Below are 10,062 nucleotides of genomic sequence, written 5' to 3' on the forward strand. Positions count from 1 at the left end.
TGCCACTATACTCTACCTGGGGCAACAGAGCAAGACTGTTGGAAAAAAAAAAAAAAAAAAATTAAATAAAGCCAAGTTAATAACTTAGGGATTTACCCCATCTACCTACTTACTGACTACTAAGTGACAGCATCTGAGCAAAGAGGAATGAGGTTCCTTATTTTGATTAAGGACATGAGAAAAGAAACTTCAAATAAACACCGTAAATTAAAGCCACAAATCCTGAATAAGACAACCAATCAACTCTAAGTCATATTGGCTATTTTAAAGTATTTTAAAATAACATTTACTATTATCAGGGGCTACTAGTATGTTCTGATAAATTTGTATAATATATACAACACATACTTCCTCTCCTAGCAGTTCAGAAATATAGACATGAATAAAAACAAGCAAGACAATTTTTAGCCTCACCCTGCTCCTTCCTTTCACCACAAGGCCCTGTAGGCTGAGTGTGAAAACTGAATGACTGAACATCAATCCCAGTTCTGAGAGAAGTTGCCCACACAGAAGCAGAAAACAATGCTTCTTTCCCTTAAGGTGAATCACATAAGAATTCTGAAAGAGTAAGGAAAGGAGGTACAATTAAAGGATAAAAGGATTTAGAAAAGTTTCATGACAACAGTCAAATTTAAGACTGGAATTTGACAACTAAAGAAAAATAACAAATTTCATTAATCTGATAACCAAGAAATCAAAATAAATAAACCAAACCCAAATAAATAAAATCAATAAAATTTCTACCCACTGAACTTCAGGATGAATAAAGAACAATCTTTAAAAAGAAATGCCTATCTCATCCTTTATATTCTACCTGACTTTTTTCCCTAAAAGAACAAAATTCATAACCCATTAGCAGACTAAGGTACCCTCACAACACGGCCCTACCTCCACCCACCTTACCCATCCCTCTGAAAACTTACTGGCCCCACTTAGCCATTCAAGAACATCGATACTCAAAACTTGGCTTAGGGGCCGGGCATGATGGCTCACGCCTGTAATCCTAGCACTCTGAGAGGCCAAGGCGGGAGGATCGCTTTTGAGGTCAGGAGTTTGAGACCAGCCTGAGCAAGAGCATGACTCCATCTCTACTAAAAATAGAAAATTAGCAGGGTGTGGTGGCACGTGCCTGTAGTCCCAGCTACTCAGGAGGCTGAGGCAGGAGGATTACTTGGGCCCGGGAGTTTGAGGTTGCTGTGAGCTAGGCTGATGCCACAGCACTCTAGCCTGGGCAACAGAGCAAGACTATGTCTCAAAAAAAAAAAAAAAGAAAACAACTTTGCTTAGGGTATTCCCTAGCCTGGAATGCTCACCTGGAAATATACTCAAACCTCAGATTTAAATGTTTAAGTTACTTGAGCATGAGAAGACCTTATTGGTCTTATTCACCATGTAACTCTTGCAACTAGAGCACTGATGGCACACAGTAAACAATCAACAAATTTGTGCTGTGAGAATAAAGAGGCTCCACATGAATAGTCTGTCTTGAATTTTCTCACTACTCTTTCCCACTTCCATAGTCTCACAGCTTTTTACTCAGGTTATTATATGTCCATTTTATTTTGCCTACATAATTACAGCTACCCAAGAAACTGTATTTGTTCTCAAACTCTCTCCTAATAAAAATACTGAAATCAGTATGCTTCAAAAGAACACATATTAACAGTACAACATTTTCATCTTCAGGTTTTCACAAGTACCGTCAATTCAGCAAACATGAATACACATTATTTTCATATTCCTAGTTATATGCAGGAAAATGAGGAAGATCTAAGATGATTTACCAAAGCCACGAAATGTGAAGTTTGGGTGTCTAGCATATAGCAGTTCCAAACTTTAAAAAGAAGGAAAAAAATACTCAAACTGCCTATATATCAAGTCTATTCATGCACATGTCAAAACAAAACCACAAGTCTGGGAACCCAGCAAAACAACTCCTTGAATAACAAGTAACTACACAAGTTCCAAGAAGTTACTAGTTATATAGTAAAGAGATTTTAAGTACCAATGTTACTATAAATGTTAGGTGCAAGAAACCTCTGAAGGATATACATTGAGCATTCAATTCTAACAGAAGTTAAAGTAGAACCTAAATCTGCTACAGGTGCAAGAAAAAAGTGTCCTCCCCCTTTCTGTCCATCTGATTGTGGCAGCCAAGAATGAATAGACTAATGCAGGGGGAGAAAAATTAGAACCTAATGGTGAATTTATCTTTAACATGTGAGTTTTGAATTAATCATGAAGACTATAAAACAAAGAGCATTATAACTGTTACTCTCACGTAAATACACGTAAAAGCAACACAAACTGAATTAGTAACAACAACACTATGAACTTAATTAAGAAGCTAACTATGGGAAAAACGTCCAGCTCTAAAATCCAGTCAATCCCATTTTCCTCAAAAAAAAGTGTCAGAAAAAAAATTTCCCATTAAGAAATCTGATTCAGCTGGTCCTTTAGGTATAAATTACCTTGACATTTCTCCCTGCCTTTCAGATTGTATAAACCCATTGAAGTTTACACCTATAACATGTTAACATTATGAAAAAGATGTAGCTTTAAGTTTTAAGATTACAGTAGTACTGAAAAGTACACAAAAGGAAACTGATTTACAAATGACTGAGAAATATTTTTATATCACATTTAATGGAACTGCATAAAATTCCACTAAGGTTCTTTTTAAAGCAGCATACAGGTCATTGTAGTCAATTCCATCTTGGTTTCCTGAACTCAAATTTAATTCATAGTTTTACATTAACTGGGTACCTACAGACAGTTGCACAAAGCACTCAACTAGGCATTGTACTGGACATATTATTAGGCCAAAATATTTTACTTCCTACTTAAAAAATGGTTAGCGATGTGACTCCTCAGGACATCAGGTAATAACTATCAATTGTGGGCCTCTAAAAATGCTTGTTAAACCAAAAGGCAATGCTCTGATTACTGGAGGAATCCGGATTGCCAGGATCAGCAAAACCACATTAGAAAGTTAATAGCCTCCATTCTTAAAATATCCCAAGAGAAGAAAGGGAGTGATTCAAACTGTTAGCATGTGCCCAATGATACTACATAATAAAAGCCTATGCAAAACTGCCAGATGTATTTGTAATTAAGAGGCCCAACCTGGACAAAACATCATCGGTGGGATTTCCATCCTACTGGGTGAAGGGATTCAGAAAGCAAAAGCTCAGGCAAAAAAAAAAAAAAAAAAAAAAAAAAAAAAACACCACAAACGAAAAGCCCATCCAAGCACAAACTGCCGGAGGGGTTAAGAATCTGAGTTCTACACTCTGGGAGGCCGAGGTGGGCGGATCGTTTGAGCTCAGGAGTTCGAGACCAGCCTGAGCAAGAGCGAGACCCCATCTCTACTAAAAATAGAAAGAAATTATATGGACAGCTAAAAATATATACAGAAAAAATTAGCCGGGCATGGTGGTGCATGCCTGTAGTCCCAGCTACTCGGGAGGCTGAGACAGGAGGATCGCTTGAGCCCAGGAGTTTGAGGTTGCTGTGAGCTAGGCTGACGCCACGGCACTCACTCTAGCCTGGGCAACAGAGTGAGACTCTGTCTTAAAAAAAAAAAAAAAAAGAATCTGAGTTCTAGATTCTGGGAGGGCTAGAGTACAGACGTTCTTTCCTTCAACCAGTGAGCATCTATTAATATTTTGTGACAGGGCAGGGCAATTTAAAAGTAAGAATGAATGACGTGCAGTTCCGATAGGGGCTGCTAGCACAATACGCTAAGATCCGTGCTATAAAAAATAAGGTACCAAATGCTCCTGGGAAAAAGAACTCTCTGGGAAGAGTCATGGAAGGCAATAGTCTCTAACCTAGGGCTCGTCAGTATACATAACTCGCCGGTTTTTAAATAAACTTGACAAACTCTCCAGAAGAGGTCAATTTTGGAGACTGACACATCTCTCCCATTGACTGGAGGCGTTTGAGGACCGAAGATAGTAGAAGCGCCTAGAGGCAGGCGGCGCCAAGCCTAAGAAAGCCTTTTCTCCCTCCTCCAAGGCCACGGCAGCCGCCGCAGGGGCAGGTATCAGCGCCAGACCCCAGCTCCCCCCGGCTCTCGGAGCTGCCGGCACTGCTTCCCCTGCGGGACGGGGAGCCGGAAAGTTGCTTGAAGACAACTCCAGGGTCGCGAAGCCGCTCCCCGCGCGGCCCAGGGGCTGCGGCATCCCTAGCCGCCCCATAGCCCCGGCGGAAAAGGACCCGCCTCGACCTGGCCCCAGCGACTGGGGAGGGTGGGGGCGCCAACTCAGCTGGGCCGGGAGGACGAGAGGGTCACCGGCGGCGGGCGAGCTGTTCGGCCCCCTTGCGTCAGCCCCCACCAGGGCCGCGCCTCCCGCCAAGTCTGGGTGCGAACCCCCGGCGCCCGCCGGCCGGGCTCATTGGAACCCCAGCGCCCAGACGCCGCAGATCCCTCACCTGCGGCCCGCACCCCTCCGACTCGCGCCGACCCCTCCCTAGGACGTAGCCCGGGCCCCGCAGCTCGACTAATAGGCAGGCCGCGGCCCTGCGCCCCTTCCCGCCTCACCTGCGCTCCGCTGCGGCTCCGTACCTCCTCACCCGCTCCGCGCGCCCCGTCGGGGCACGCACCGACCCCCCGGCCGGGACTGTCCCGACCGCGGTGACTCGGGATGCGACGGCCACTTCCGCCTTCTCCTCCTCGGCACAAGCCCCGGTGGCGAGCAGAGGGTCGCGGCCAGAGTCCTCACCGGGACCAAAGTGAACCTCGTCGCCTCCGCAGCCTTCACCACCAAGTCCCTTCAGTCGTCCGCGCCGCCCCAAGAAAATGTCACCAGAGGCCGTTCCGCTCAGCGCCTCACTTCCGCCCGGAACCACAGAGCCCGCGCCGGCCGGCTAGAGCGGCCGCTGCGGCGGGGGCCTCTGGGGACCAGAGTCGGAGGCCGGGGAGGAAAGCCAAACAGCGCCACCTGGCGGAGAGGAACCCGCGCTCCTCCGGCTGCAGAGAGCAGGACGTGCAGGGGCTTCCAGGGCTGCTTTCCTGTTCTCACTCCTTTGGTTCAGGCAGCTCCCTTCCAGAAATGTCTTTCCCAGAAGGTGGGAAAGCCAGTCAGTGGAAGCCAAAGACAATGCCTTAAGAAAAGGACCGCGCTCCCTTTTCCGTGCGCTGCCCAGCACTCACTCCCTCTGGAAGCATTCCCGCATGAAGCTCTCGGGGTCTGAGTCTATGAGTCACTCTCCCCACTTTCTCGCGGATGCCCACAGCTAGGCTCGGGGAGGATCGGCCGTGCTCCCCTCGTGCAGTGGCACCAACATCCTGTTCAAGTTTCTGCACGGGCACCTTGCAGGCCTCGCGAACAGACTGTCACCCACTGGGGAGACCCTGCTCCGCCCCCGCGCGCGCTCAAGACGCCGCGAATTCCGCCTCTGCAGAGTCACTCCTAGGGTTTGCAGTTCGCCCTGGGAAGGGTGACGCGCCAGCACGCTCTATGAGTTTCCGAGCCCCGCACTTGAGTTCAGTTCAGAGGGAGGGGGGATACGTGGTGGACGCGGAACTAGAGAAAGACGAGGTGGGCACAAGCCACCTGGCAGGTAGAGGGCTTCCCAGGGAGGAAGAGGAGATGCTGAGGACAAACCTCACAACTCAAGATCTGGCCCAGGGCCCGCACTCCCTAAAAGCAGGACAGGATTTCGGGGAGGGGGAAAGAGAGAGAAAGGAAAAAAATAGCCTTGAGGAGAAAAATGCAAAAGGTTTTTTACTTTTTTCTTTTTTTCTTGGACAGAGCCTGGCTCTGTTGCCCTGGCTAGAGTGCAGTGGCTTGATCATAGCTCACCGCAACCTCAAACTCCTGGGCTCAAGCAATCCTCCTGCCTCAGCCTCCAGTGTAGCTGAGACTACAGGTGCATGCCACCACGCCCTGCTAATTTTTTCTATTTTTAGTAGAGACAGGGTCTTGCTCTTGCTCAGGCTGATCTGGAACTCCTGACCTCAAGGGATCCTCCCGCCTAGGCCTCCTAGAGTGCTAGGACTACAGGCATCAGCCACTGCACCTGGCCAAGGTCTTTACCTTTTAAAGAGCTGTGCTGGAACCATGGGTGAGATCCTTCAAGAGGAAACTCTGAAAATCTGACAGCACTGGGTCCACAATCCCTGTAACATCAGCCTCCTTTTTAGACCAGGACCTTCAGTTCTTTGACTTCACTCATTTTTGCTAACTGCCTACAGACATGGGAGTTTTCCATCCCTGACTAAATGAATAAGTTAAGAAAATGAGGTAATAGTAGCTTTTATTGAATGCTTACTAAGTGCCAAGCACTGCACTATGCATTTAAATGGATTCATTCCTTTAATCCTCATAACAATCCTATGAGTTGTCTCAGTTTCCATCAGTTTACAAAGGTGGAAACCGAGGCACAGAGTGACCCGCCCAAGGTGACATTCAGTAAGTGGCTGTATTAGATGCCAACAGACAGTCCTCTCCAGAGCCTGCTTTCTTTTGAGATTCACAGAGAAAATACTGTGCCTGCTACATATCTACTCCAGAAATGCCATCTCCCCTTTAAAACCAGCTCAGCCCACACACCACCTGCATCACCTCCAGCTGCATTGCCCCCTTCATCCTGACCTCTTACTGCTGGTCAAGACTCCTCTGCTCACAGACACTCTGCTACACACATGTCCACCCCTTGGCCTGTCTGTAGAGTTACTACTAAATCATATCAGTGCATCTCCTCTCAACTTCTGTCGTAGCCCTAGAGGCCGGAGCTAAGCTTGTCAGAATCACTCTTCAGCATTGTTTCTTGCACTTGATGCAGAGTCTAGACTGGAGTTGAGCCCATAGCAGGTGCCTGCTAGACTTGGCCTGAACAGTAGCATCAGAGTGTGGCTGGCCTGGCTTTGTCTATAGTCTGTTCCCTCCTGATCGAGCAAGCAAGTTACTCCCACCACTTGCTGTGTAAGATGGGTTCTCTTATTAGAACTACTCTTTAGATGACAAAGGTGTGGGAATACAAGAGACAGAATCCTCATCTCTGGGCTCTGGGCCACCCTTTCCCTTCCTTCTCAGATTGCTAAGAACTGGGCAATCTGGCCTCCCCCAGTGTAACCAGCACCCACTAGGACCCCCCCCAGCTCCTGCCATAAGGCACTGACAGCTGAAGAAATGCTGGTCCTCTGCACTATGGTAACCCCAGCACCTCAGACAAGTCACCACTTCCTGGGTTAACATTACCTGCTCTGCTTCATGGTGTTATTGCACGGAATTGAATCACACCCTCCATGAGGAAGCCATCCAGAAGTATTCTAGGGATTCGAGTAATGGACGGTCAGATGGTCGTCAGGACCAGGGGCTCTGGAGTTTGACAGGTCTGTCTTTGGACTCCAGGATGGTGACCCTCAGGCAGTTATGTGACCTCACTGGGCCTCAGTGCCCTCACCTGTCAAATACGGATGACTCCCTAATACTCCCTTGCAGGCTCTCGTGAGGAGCGAGGTGAAATGAGTCATGCATGCAAAGCTCTCGTGCCCTCCATGCTTGGCTCAGAGAGAACCTCTAGAATGGGGCTGTGGCTGCTATAGCAGCACTCCAGCACCTCCTGGGCCACACACACTGGTCAAATGCAGTGACATTTTCATCTCAATGGTCTCATTTTTCCAAAGAGACAAGTTCACCCAGGAAGGAGAATGGACCGGTACAGAAGGACCTCAGGAAAGTGGAGCCAAGGGTGGGAGGGGCATCTCCCTCAGCACCCCCCCTCCCCACATACCCTGGGCTGGACAATTCACTGAGGCTCCTCTTGGGTAAAGTGCTCTTGGACCCAGCTCCAAGTTCCTCTTTCCACTCAGGTGAGTCCCCCTGAAACTCTATATTAAAGTCTGTAACTTCGAAAAAAAAGTGGAAGTGAATGCAAAAGACCGTTTAAAATTTCTTTTTTTCTTTTTTCTTTCTTTTTTTTTTGAGACAGTTTCGCTAGAGTGCAATAGCGTCATCGTAGCTCACTGCATCCTCAAATCCTCAAACTCCTGAGCTTAAACGATTTTCCTACCTCGGGCTCCCAGAGTGCTAAGATTACATGCATGAGCCACTGCGCCCGACCATATTTTTTTTGTAGAGATGGGTTCTTGGTATGTTGTTCAGTTTGGTCTCGAACTCCTGTCCTCAAGCGATTCTCCCACTCTGCCTTTCAAAGTGCTGGGATTACAGGCATGAGCCACTGGGCGCCTGGCCCCTCTTTTCTTTTCTTTTCTTTTTATTTTTTGATATAGAGTCTCTCTCTGTCACCCTGGGTAGAATGCAGTGGCGTCATGATAGCTCACTGTAATCTGGGCCCAAGTGATCCTCCTGACTCAGCCTCCCAAGTAGCTGGGACTACAGGCGTGAGCCACCAAGCCCGGCTAATTTTTTGTTTCTATTTTTAGTTGACTCACTAATTTTTTCTATTTTTAGTAGAGACGGGGTCTTGCTTTTGCTCAGGCTGGTCTCAAACTCCTGACCTCAAGTGATCCTCCCGCCTTGGCCTCCCAGAGTGCTAGGATTATAGGCGCGAGCCACCGCGCCCAGCCAACCTCTCATTTTTTAATGGAAGAGGTTGCCCTGTATGACACAGTGCCTGACCTTATGGTACCTCCTGGCTGGGGAGGAGGCTCCTCTGACACCCCATCTAGACTAGCACCCCACTCCCCATCACAACACCTGTTTCCTTCATAACACCTGCTCTGGTGTGTTCCTGCTGTGCATTTCCTCTTTCTCATCCATCTGACACACCAGAGCCTCAAGGGAGTGGGGCCATGCCTCATTGCCGGGCCCAGACACACTCGGTACACGGTACACGTGTAGTGAATGGAGGAAGTAGATCTAAGATTCAGAGACTGCAAGGATGTCAAAACAAGGAAGTGGTACCAAGTGCCAAGTGGGTGAAAGGCTGTGAGGAGGGAGGGAGCCCTGTATACAGGGCAATGGGGAATGCATCAGGGACGGTCTGGAACCTGCCTGCGAGAGATTAAAAAGGAGGGAGGGTGTCAGTGCCTTGAGGGCAGAGCTCAAGCAGATCCTCCCTCCTCAATGCTCTCCTGGGTGTCTCCACAGGGCCTGGCAGATGGGACCCACCGAAGGGGGTCAAATGTGCACAGCAGCTGACCTGGGGAGTGTGGAGAGGTGGAAAAGCCCCTGGGATATTTGGAGAACAACCACCCCAGGGCCAGACAGCAGAGGAGTGAGGACAGAGAAGGCTGCAAGGGAAGGTGGGGGACTGAATGGAGTGTAAGGGGTCTGGGCTTTATTTTTGCAGCACTAATGGGGAAGCAGGGTATGATGTGCTCACCTAGACTTCCACTGAGTGGTGTAGCCAAGACCTGCAGGAAACCGCATCCTGCCCCAGCACACTGACAACTTGGAGAGGAAGGACTCCATGCTAACCACACCAGGAGGCAAGTAGGACTCTGGGAGAAGAAAAGTCTGAAACTAAGGATGATAAGGAAAACCCCCATCTATTACTTAATGCAGCAGCCACCTGAGACCCCCCACCCCTCACGGAAGACCCGCATCAACATAATACTAACATAACACCTGGCCCATCAACTAATCTATTACCTGGCACATCAGCATAACACTGAATCTATTACCTGGTGCATCAGCATAACACTGAATCTATTACCTGGTGCATCAGCATAACACTAAGCCTATTACCTGGGGCATCAACATAATACTAACCTATTACCTGACACATCAACTAACCTATTACCTGGCAGGCATTAGTCACCTGAGACCCCACTCCTTGGATCACCCCAACTTAAAAGTGAAAAAAATTGGGTAGACGGGGCTCAGAATTTGGTGGCGAGACCCCTCTGAGCCTGCTGGCAAATAAACCTTAATTCTCCGACTCTCCGTGTGCCGCTCTGTTTGTCCTCGGGACCACTCGCTGTAACACTTGCTGTAACAAGGACTGCAGAAAGAAGAGAGAAAGGAAAACATTAGGAAGGGAGAGAAGGCCCTCCAGCCCTAGGGATCTTCCATGTGGATGGCGACAGGAGACCCTGTGTTTTGGAAGAAAGGATTCCGAAAAGACTTCAATGCCCGTGAAACACGA

General features: G+C 48.2%; 1 protein-coding gene across 2 annotated transcripts in view; it reads right to left on the reverse strand.

Annotated features, from left to right (window-relative positions):
- Positions 1-4,805, reverse strand: part of ARK2N (arkadia (RNF111) N-terminal like PKA signaling regulator 2N) — a 60,364-nt gene extending 55,559 nt beyond the window's left edge. For both annotated transcript variants that reach the window (XM_069468029.1, XM_069468027.1), the window contains exon 1: positions 4,547-4,805. The gene's annotated coding sequence lies outside the window, so the exon portion shown is untranslated. The remainder of the gene's footprint in view (positions 1-4,546) is intronic.
- Positions 4,806-10,062: the final 5,257 nt, after the last annotated feature.

This window comes from Eulemur rufifrons, chromosome 5 (genome assembly GCF_041146395.1).
Source record: "Eulemur rufifrons isolate Redbay chromosome 5, OSU_ERuf_1, whole genome shotgun sequence".
In the NCBI taxonomy this organism is placed as follows: Eukaryota; Metazoa; Chordata; class Mammalia; order Primates; family Lemuridae; genus Eulemur; species Eulemur rufifrons.